Consider the following 9,437-nt stretch of genomic DNA (forward strand, 5'->3'; position numbering starts at 1 on the left):
CCGTCCGTGCATGCGTCCATACTGCACGTTTTTTTTTGACCGCAGTTAGATGGAATTGATCCAAGCTTCAGGGATTACCACTACCGATGCCTATTTGTGTGGAAAGAAAAAATGGTTAAAGTCTCCGACCGAGAATCACTTGCCCCTCACCGTTGTGAGTTCGACGCCTACCAGGGTCGTGTATGGGTGACAGGCATACAAACTGTGCGCTGCTCAGTTTATCATTTAAAACATAGGCGATGGACTGCATAGGAACGTTCCATCAACAAAATACGCAACTACTTGTTGTAATTTACGGCCTGTTTGAATATCAACAATCAAAAATATTTATAATCACAGAACTAGCTAGTTTTCAGGGGGCGAGGGTGGCTGGATTTCAATCTAGTATCGTTGGACTTCTTACCAGAACTCGTCTAATCCTGATCTGATGTAACATACTTCGATAGCTTCCTCGCCTAAGAATCGAATCTGTGCAACTGGATTAGGAGTCAACTATATAAACCTCTCTGCGATTGAAATTAAATAATTATTAATTATACAAGCAGAATCACTGTAAGTGCACTGTAAGTGACAAGTGTTTGTTAGTGATTTGAATCATTTTCGTAGTCATCAAAGTTGTATAGTGATTAAACGTCCCACACAGATTAATGGAACTAGCAATGATGAATGACTTAAAAATATTATCCCTTTTTTCTTTTCATGACCATTCGAAAAGTGGTTTTAGAAATCATTTAGCACAAAAAGGATAAGCAATTCATGCAAAAGATCTGAGTTACAGGTTAATTACAGCAACCTCTTATTATCATAAATGTTCTTTCTTCCCCAGGACTGTGTACCATTGGAACAACCTACCACTTACTGTTGCCCTCCTCCCTACCCCTGAGCAGTTCAGTGCAGCTATATTTAAGAAATGAACGCCTTCTCGCGTCGGTTCACGATTATATGAATACAACAAGTCTCGTGCATAGTTCGTAAACCCCGAAGGGGTTTACGTTAACTATGCACGCTACTTGTTGTATTCATATACCCGTTGAACTATAGCGAGAAGGCGTTCATTTCTTATATTTATATTATCATTTATATTATTTCTACTTATATCAAAAGAATAATAGTCGATTTATTGGATTATCTTCTAAGAAAATCGATTGCATCTTATTAACACGACGATCGCGTCCGTTATTCGGAAGAGCGGTGGCCAGCCCATATGACGTCACGGAGACTTGTTTATTTCGTATGTGCCAATCAGATTGCGTGACGAAATATCTCGCTCATTTTTTGAAGGAATTTAACATTAACTTGAGATATATTTTAACCTTAATTAGAAGACGTGTCGCGCACACCACCCAGATCCGCTCGTCAAAGGTCAAGGTCACACTTGGAGTCGGCGCAAAATCCGTGTCCGGAGCATAACTTCTATATGGATGGAGGGATTTTAATATAATTTGGCATAAATGTTCTCCATGGCAAGGCGGTGTGTCGCGCGAAAAAATTATGTCTCTGTGGCAAAGGTCAAGGTCACACTTAGAGGTCAAATGTCAAATAACAAGTTCAAGGTTACATAGACCTTAAAACTGAAAACGGTTTCCGCTCAATAACTTAATTATTGTTCAACCTTCAGCTGCCAAACCTGATAGGATGATCACCCATATTGAGTAAATGACCCCTATTGTTTTTGGGGTCACAATATCAAAGGTCAAGGTCATTATCATTCTTTCATCTTCACAAATGTCCATTATGAATCTTTCTGTGAAAATTTAAACCTACAAAGCGGGCTCGACATCTGCCCGTGGGCATGCAGAATGTATTTCTAGTTAACCCTTTTAAACATTCTTTTAAATCTTTTTAAACTACTCTTTAAACCTTCTTGCGATTTTGACGCGCAACCATGTCTACGTCCCCGGGGGTGTTTGACATTACCGGAAGACAGACAGACAGACGGACGGACGGACAAACGGACAGACGGACGGACATACTTCTAATTTTGACCTAATATGACTCAGTTTTAAACTCACTCGAATTAACTAGCATTCTGACCAAATTTTATAAAGATTCATATAAAAATGTGGCCTCTAGAGTGTTTTTACTTTTGTGTGAATATAGATACGGGTCTTGGTAGCATTATCGTTGAATTTGCTAGATCTGATTTTATCACATGACATCGCTTGTTTTTCATGTAATATAATCATTACGAATTTCTTTATATTTAACACGTGTAATATAACTTTGACGTGACTCATTTCCGCCAATACATTCCATATAGAAAAAAGGCGTGAAAAGCGTGCGTACTCATAGCGTTAAAAAGGGTTTATTTTATATGTTTTATTTTTATGTTTTAAGTCATGTGATAAAACGAATCTCACATTCGTTGTCAAAAAATATAATATTTTATTAAACTCGTTCAAGAAAATGTTATAAAGCTCGCCCGAGGCTCGCTATGTAACATTTTCTTGAGCTCGTTTAATAAAATCTTATATCATATGACAACTCATGTGAGATCCTATATATCCGTGGTTCGGGAGTGTTGTTCGGTATATAATAAGGACAATTTCATAAACGAAAGGACTTTTTATTTAAAACTGTATGGAATATAGAGGCGAATCCAACAAAACGTCCCAGGGTGTTGACCTGTGCTTTGGTAAAACTACATGTCACATATGTTTATATCTTAAGCTATTATTTTAGTTAGTAAATCACACAAGGTATATTTAGCACGCATTGTTATGCTCATCAGATGCAATATGTTAAACCAAATTTAGCATAAATTGTATCGTTCTCCACTGAGTTGTTGATTTATTCTTGCACGTGTCACTTATCAATTAAGTATGTTTTCGACATCGCTCCAGTCACATACTATATTGAAAATATTTGCATCCACCTCGTCAGATAACCCACGCAGCCCTTCTACATTGTAAGGCGTGTTAGTAAAAGCCTTCACATATACAGTCTTTACACTTTTGTCAAGTTTTAATAGCAAGGCTTCGTCTGCGTAACAATTCACTAAAGCAGCATCTAATATGTCATCACTTATAAGGGCGTGGTATCTTTCTGGAATGTGGTTCCGAATTCGTTTGTATGGCTTTCTTGAGAACTCTTCGCCATCTACCTCTAGCACCGGGACAAAATGGTCGCTGGAATTCTGAATGTACACTGCTCGACCCCTTAAATTACCACCAATGAGGCCTAACGGTTTGTATTCTAACCAACGCCACTGTTCCTTACTGCCATACTGTGAATAAACATACACAACGCTTCTGGTGAGAGTTGCAAAAGCAAATATCTCCACTTCTGTTCCCCAAGTGTTTTCGGAGGCCATCATTGACGTGTCTAGATATCTGGAAACCGAATCACGTGTAATGCCTTTCATTAGAGTTTCGTTTTCTTTCATGAAGTCAACAATCGCTTGCCTTATCAAGCTATGGTGTGTTTGTACGCCAAAAACTAAATAACTGAATGTTCTAAACAAACAATTGCCATCCCCACGCATGTTTACAGTTTTTAGTAGGTTTGGCGTCTCGTCGTATATATTTGTCTGGACCGGATGCATACGTGTTTTTGACTGCCGACTTAAATACACTCGAGATTTGTTCCTGCCATTCTTGATTAGATGGTCTGAATTGAAATGGTTGGGGTTCTTGATTAGTAGATTCTGTAGAATTGGTAGGTTGTGTTGCAACATCTTCTCGCGATACTCTTCTCTTTTTTGGAGGGAGATTGCAGTCGTCAGATTTATCGTTTCTTTTTGCAGGTCTTTCAAACGCTTTCTCGTTTGCTTGGGTTCCTGTTTCTTTGTTTATTAGACTGTGGTCATCTTTTGGACCTTCAGTTGGTCGCTTTTCTGTGTTATCTGTAGCAGCATCGTCATTACTCTGCCTATAGCGATTCAGTCTGTTCCCACTTACACTTGTTTTCATTCCTTCTAGGAAATAAGTGCCTTTTCCAGTTACTTTTGTTATTTTGAATGGTCCTTTCCATTTTAGACCCAATTTCCCTCCTTTTCTCGTCAATTTTCTGGTGTTATGAAGAAGGACTTGGTCGCCGACTTCAAAACCTGCTGTATCGTCTTTAGGTAGTGAAGAATCGTAATATTTCTTCTGCTTCGATTGTGCCGTTTTAATATTGGACGATGCTTCTTTTCTGTTGCACGACAGTTTAATGAACGAGTCTATTCTTTCCTTTAGTGACAATTCAGAGTCTTGGTTATCATCCGATTGCATTGCTAAGTCTAGTTCTATTGGTAAGCGTGCGTGCCTTCCAAACACAAGATAGAATGGTGTTTGTTTCGTCGACTCATGTTTAGACGTTCTATAGGCAAACAGTACGTATGGTAACTTAATGTCCCAATTTTTCTGCGACAAATCTACACTGTGCACAAGCATATCGCACAAAGTCCTGTTAAATCTTTCAGTATGTCCTCCTGTTTGTGGGTGATATGCTGATGCAATTCTATGTTCTATCCCAAACTGCTTGCAAAACTTTTCATTCAAGTCGTTGCAGAATTCTCTCCCCTGATCCGTTATTAATACGCTGGGGCAACCATGTGTCGTGACAAACTTTGTGAATACTGATAGTACAGTTTCAGATGACTTGTCTGGAATCCCTTCTGCCTCTACCCATTTTGTCAAATATTCTGTTATAACGACAATGTACTTGTTTCCTGAAATGTATAAATGTAAGCATTTTACAATACTTATTTTAATCAACGATGCATTGTCAAAGACAATACTAGTATATCCCCAGCCGATAGATGTTTCTTTTCAAGTTTGAGTTTGCATAGAAACTAGAATTTCATTCTGCATGTCTACGGGCCAGCATCGCAGTTTTAAGATGTTGCATAAAAATTCCCTCATGCATATAGGATATCCTCTAGAAAAGCACTTCTAATGACCTCTGTTATCTTTACCTTTAACTGGAGACCTGGTTGATGCGTGCGACACTAGATCTCATGGTAGTTAACATTTGTGTGAAGTTATAGTAAAAAAAATCTCTTCATGCAGTTACCAGATATGCCCTGCACAAGCATTTATCAGTGATCTCTAAGAAGACCTTTACCTTTGACCCATAAACCCAGTTCATGCGCGCAGAACTAGAACTCATGGAGGTGATCACTTGTGTGAAGTTTTTACAGAAATTCCTCCATTTTCATTCAAATTGGAGTTATGGTCCGTAAAAATCAGGACGGACACATGCACGCACATATAGCGAACATCAAAACCTGGCGACTAAGGGTCGAGTTCACCGAAGGTGGGCTCGACAAAAATGGAAGGAAAATAAAAAAGCACTACTCTGTTTCTTAATAATATCTTTCTCAAGTTTACAGTTGATATGTTCTATACAAACTACTTTAAGAAAAAAATCCCCCATTCATTTCGCTTGAAAATTGCAAATTGCTAGTCAAATGCTATAACTCTTAAAAAAAATAATTGAAATCTGGCCAATAGTCTTCAAGAAATAGCCCGGAAACAAAATTTGGACGGACGGACAGACGGGACAGACGGACGGAGGGCAATCCTATCTCGGTTACACCGGTAGGGGAGTTCCATAAAAAAATTCAATGTACTTTTGGAGATATAGTGGAATCCAGTTAGGTTAAAGATGTGTTGAATGTTTTTTAAAGCAGACAGACAGACGGACGCAAAAACGAAAAAAATAAATAAATAAAAAGACGTGCATAATCTCCATATTGCCCTTTATCACTATTCCAAGTTTCATGAATTTTTTTTAAGTATTTTGAAGATATCGCGGGATCCAGATTTTCGGACGGACGGACGGACAGACGGACGGACGGACAGACTGACGGAGGGCATTCCTATAGTCCTCGTAGGGGACTAATAAGCCTGATCATATTTGACTGACAGGTCATAAACAGCTGGTACATTGACATATCAGCTGGCAACCGTCGACGGCGTTTAAGTTACAGAACTATCAAAATTTAATTTAATAAACTATGGTTTTCCCGTAAAAATACAGAACTATCAAAATTTAATTTAATAAACTATGGTTTTCCCGTAAAAATACGACATATATTTACAGTGCTTAAAAAGAAATGCAGTTGCTTTCGCACATGGCCCTGTTTCACATGGGCGGTCGCTTTGCTTGTAACTAATCGTAAACTGCGTAAAATCTATTTCAGTTTACCACCACTCAACAGGTGCATTACCGATACGTCTCTACCGCTCCAGTAACTAAAAATCTCAAGTTAAACTGACTACAATGTATTACAACGTTTCAAATGAGTACGGTGGTACAGAGGTGAAATACCCAGTAGGTTGTTTTCCACCATCATTTAGCATTAACTTCACCGTCAAACCACGTGAAGACTGGACATGGTGATTTTATCAATATAAGTATATTGTAACTTAGCAAACTGATCCTTATAGAAATATGAGTCGCATCATTACTTTTATGCATAATAGTGACTAAAAATGAGCAGTGCAACCGTTGGTACTATGTGAAGGGCGTTTTCTATGTGTAGGGGAGATGTAAAATTATGACCCCCAGTCACAGTTTATGACCGGGGGCACAATATTATGACTCTGCCTCACACAGAAAATAACCCTCATATAGTGGTTTGTGTGAGACTCATTTTCCTATGTGTGGAGGAGTCGTAATATTATGACCCCCGGTCACAGTATTATGACCCCCCGGTCATAGTATTATGACCCCCGGTCACAGTATTATGACCCCCGGTCATAGTATTATGACCCCCGGTCATAGTATTATGACCCCCAGTCATAGTATTATTACGGGGGTCATAACATTATTATGCCCTGTGGTGCCGCATAGCGGTGTTGCCGCATAAAGGTGGTCGGACTCGTTTATGCGGTGATTTTCAACGCATATAGAGGGTGACCACCTTTATGCGGCGACATGCCACGCATAAAACAACTAGATATGTGTCCATAGGACACTGGTGCACCCCTACATGATGCTTAGTAACATGTTATATCATTTGATCTTTAGCGCATATTAAGTTTGTCTTAAAAAGGTTGTTGTGCTCAAGCATGAAGAAAACTAATAAATAAATAGCAAAGTTTTAGTCACTTTTGGGAAATTTCAAACTTTAAAGTCCCATAAGGCTTTTATTTTTATGTTAAAAATGGGTTTAACATTTGTCTAAATAGGGAATGTCAACAATAAAACGTAAAGAAACACTCACTTTTAATTATCCTACATGTAAACATATAGTAAAAAGAATTAAGGGAGGTAATAAAATATTTTGTTTTCCTTATAATGCTTATTGGATATACAAATCTGTTAAAAAGCTTTAAGAAAACAGTTATTTCTTATATAATTTAACTTGAAAAATATATAATTTCTTTAGTATACTTTAGTCACAAAAATAGTGGCAGCCACTCCAAACACAAAGGCCTTATGAGGCTTTAAATTTGAAGGTCAAGGTCATTCAGAGGCCAAGGTTATCTTCATATTAATTTTTTGAAGGTCCAGTTCAAAGCTTTGTTGTGTTCAAATATGAAATTAATAAGTATATTAATACCAAAATTATTACTTCACAAATATTTCCTTATATAATGTATAGTGAATAAAACAACAAAGGGCCATAATTCTGCTAAGACTAAACGCAGCAAAAATTCCTGTCTGTACGATCATCAACATATTAAGGTTGATCATCTGTGAAAGTTTGAACAAAATCCCCCAAGCGGTGTAGGAGGAGTTGCGTTCACAATTTTTTTTCCATATATAATGTATAGTGAATAAAACATCAAAAGGCCATAATTTTGCTAAAACCAATCACAGCCAAAATTCCTGTCTTTACGATCATCTACACATTAAGGTTGATCATCTGTGAAAGTTTGAACAAAATCCACCAAGCGGTGTAGGAGAAGTTGCGTTCACAATTTTTTCCCTATATAATGTATAGTGAATAAAATATGCCCCCACTTAAGATGGAATGACCTTCGGAACTTAAGACTTTTTCAGAGGAAGAGAGAGTGAGTACATAAAACTAGATCCTGGTCTGGTTGAAACTTCATAGAAGTAACTAGTAATTATCGTTTATGTTTTAATGGGTTTCTTTATGCGGCGAAAGGGGGCCTTTCTGCCGCCTAAACATGCCCTCTGCATGCGTTGAAAATCGCCGCATAATTTTGTTTGACCATCTTTATGCAGCAACACCGCTATGCGGCACCACAATGCCCCGACATATATTGTCTACGAGTCAAAGTCACCAGGGTCTACCAAAGCAGCCCAACAAACCGACAGACAAAACTTACCCTGATAAGAGGTTTCTAGAGGACCTATAAGGTCCATGCCCACTTGCTTGAAAGCCTCGGCGGGAACTGTGATAGGTCGCAGTGGCTTCTTTGCTTTCTTCAGGTTCACCTTTCTTTGACAGTTGTCGCAGTTCTGTATAAACGTGTGTACATCTTCGAAACATCCTTTCCAGTAAAACCTAGTCGAAATCTTTTCCCATCTGAAACAAAGCAAACATAACTATTAGTCCAGATAAGTTACCAAAATACAGTCAACCTTGCCTTAGCGACTCACTGATTTAGACAACTTCCTGCCGTATACGACCCTGTTTACGACCGCCTGACGTAAAAAAATCTATATAAAGTCACTGACTGAATTAAAAGACTCCCTGTCTGACGCCACAAACGACCGTAATGTTTGCACCCCGTGATGATAATATGGCTTAATTAAACGAATTTCATGCATTTTTCAGTCATTAACATATAGCGCTTCGGATCTTGGATTTCTTACCAGCGTGTTAACTTTACTGTGTGCTATGGCAAAAATGTTTATTTTTCTCTTTTATTATCTGAGTTAAGTCAATTTAACCATAACTTCTAATATGTCCAAAATTGGACGATCTGTGGATGCACGAGTTCATTTTATATAATCCGTACGAACAACTTTTCTTGTGAGAAAATCGAATTGGAGCTACCAACCTAATTAAAATTTCGAAATTTCAAAATCCCTGCTCCTTTTAGTATTACCAAACAATAATAAAATATGATGGAAATATAATCTCATATAAACCTATCCATTACCCGATGAATAAACGCGGGATTTGAAAACTCAACCGATGTGCAGTAATATGATATCACGGCAGACAAAATGGCTTGCAAAACAAGTAAAAAGGAATTAGACAAATAATAATGCAAATACGTATACATATTCTAAATAGGGAATATCTTATATCAATTTAAATACCATAATCCAAGAAAAAGACAGGCATCAGGATTTACAAGAACAAATAATAAATTGAAACACTTGACGTTAGTGGACCTGAATTAAAAGACTCCCAGTCATACGTGACCTTTTTGTTAAGGTCTCACGGAAAGTCACCTATTACAAGTTTCACTGTAGTATCATTACTAAAAATAAAGCTAGCCATGGATGCACCTGAGACAAGTTGAAATCCAATACATGTTGTTCTAAATGTTCTAAATGACGATAGAATTATTAGAATTAGT

Source organism: Mya arenaria, chromosome 3, assembly GCF_026914265.1.
Source record: "Mya arenaria isolate MELC-2E11 chromosome 3, ASM2691426v1".
NCBI classification, from domain to species: domain Eukaryota; kingdom Metazoa; phylum Mollusca; class Bivalvia; order Myida; family Myidae; genus Mya; species Mya arenaria.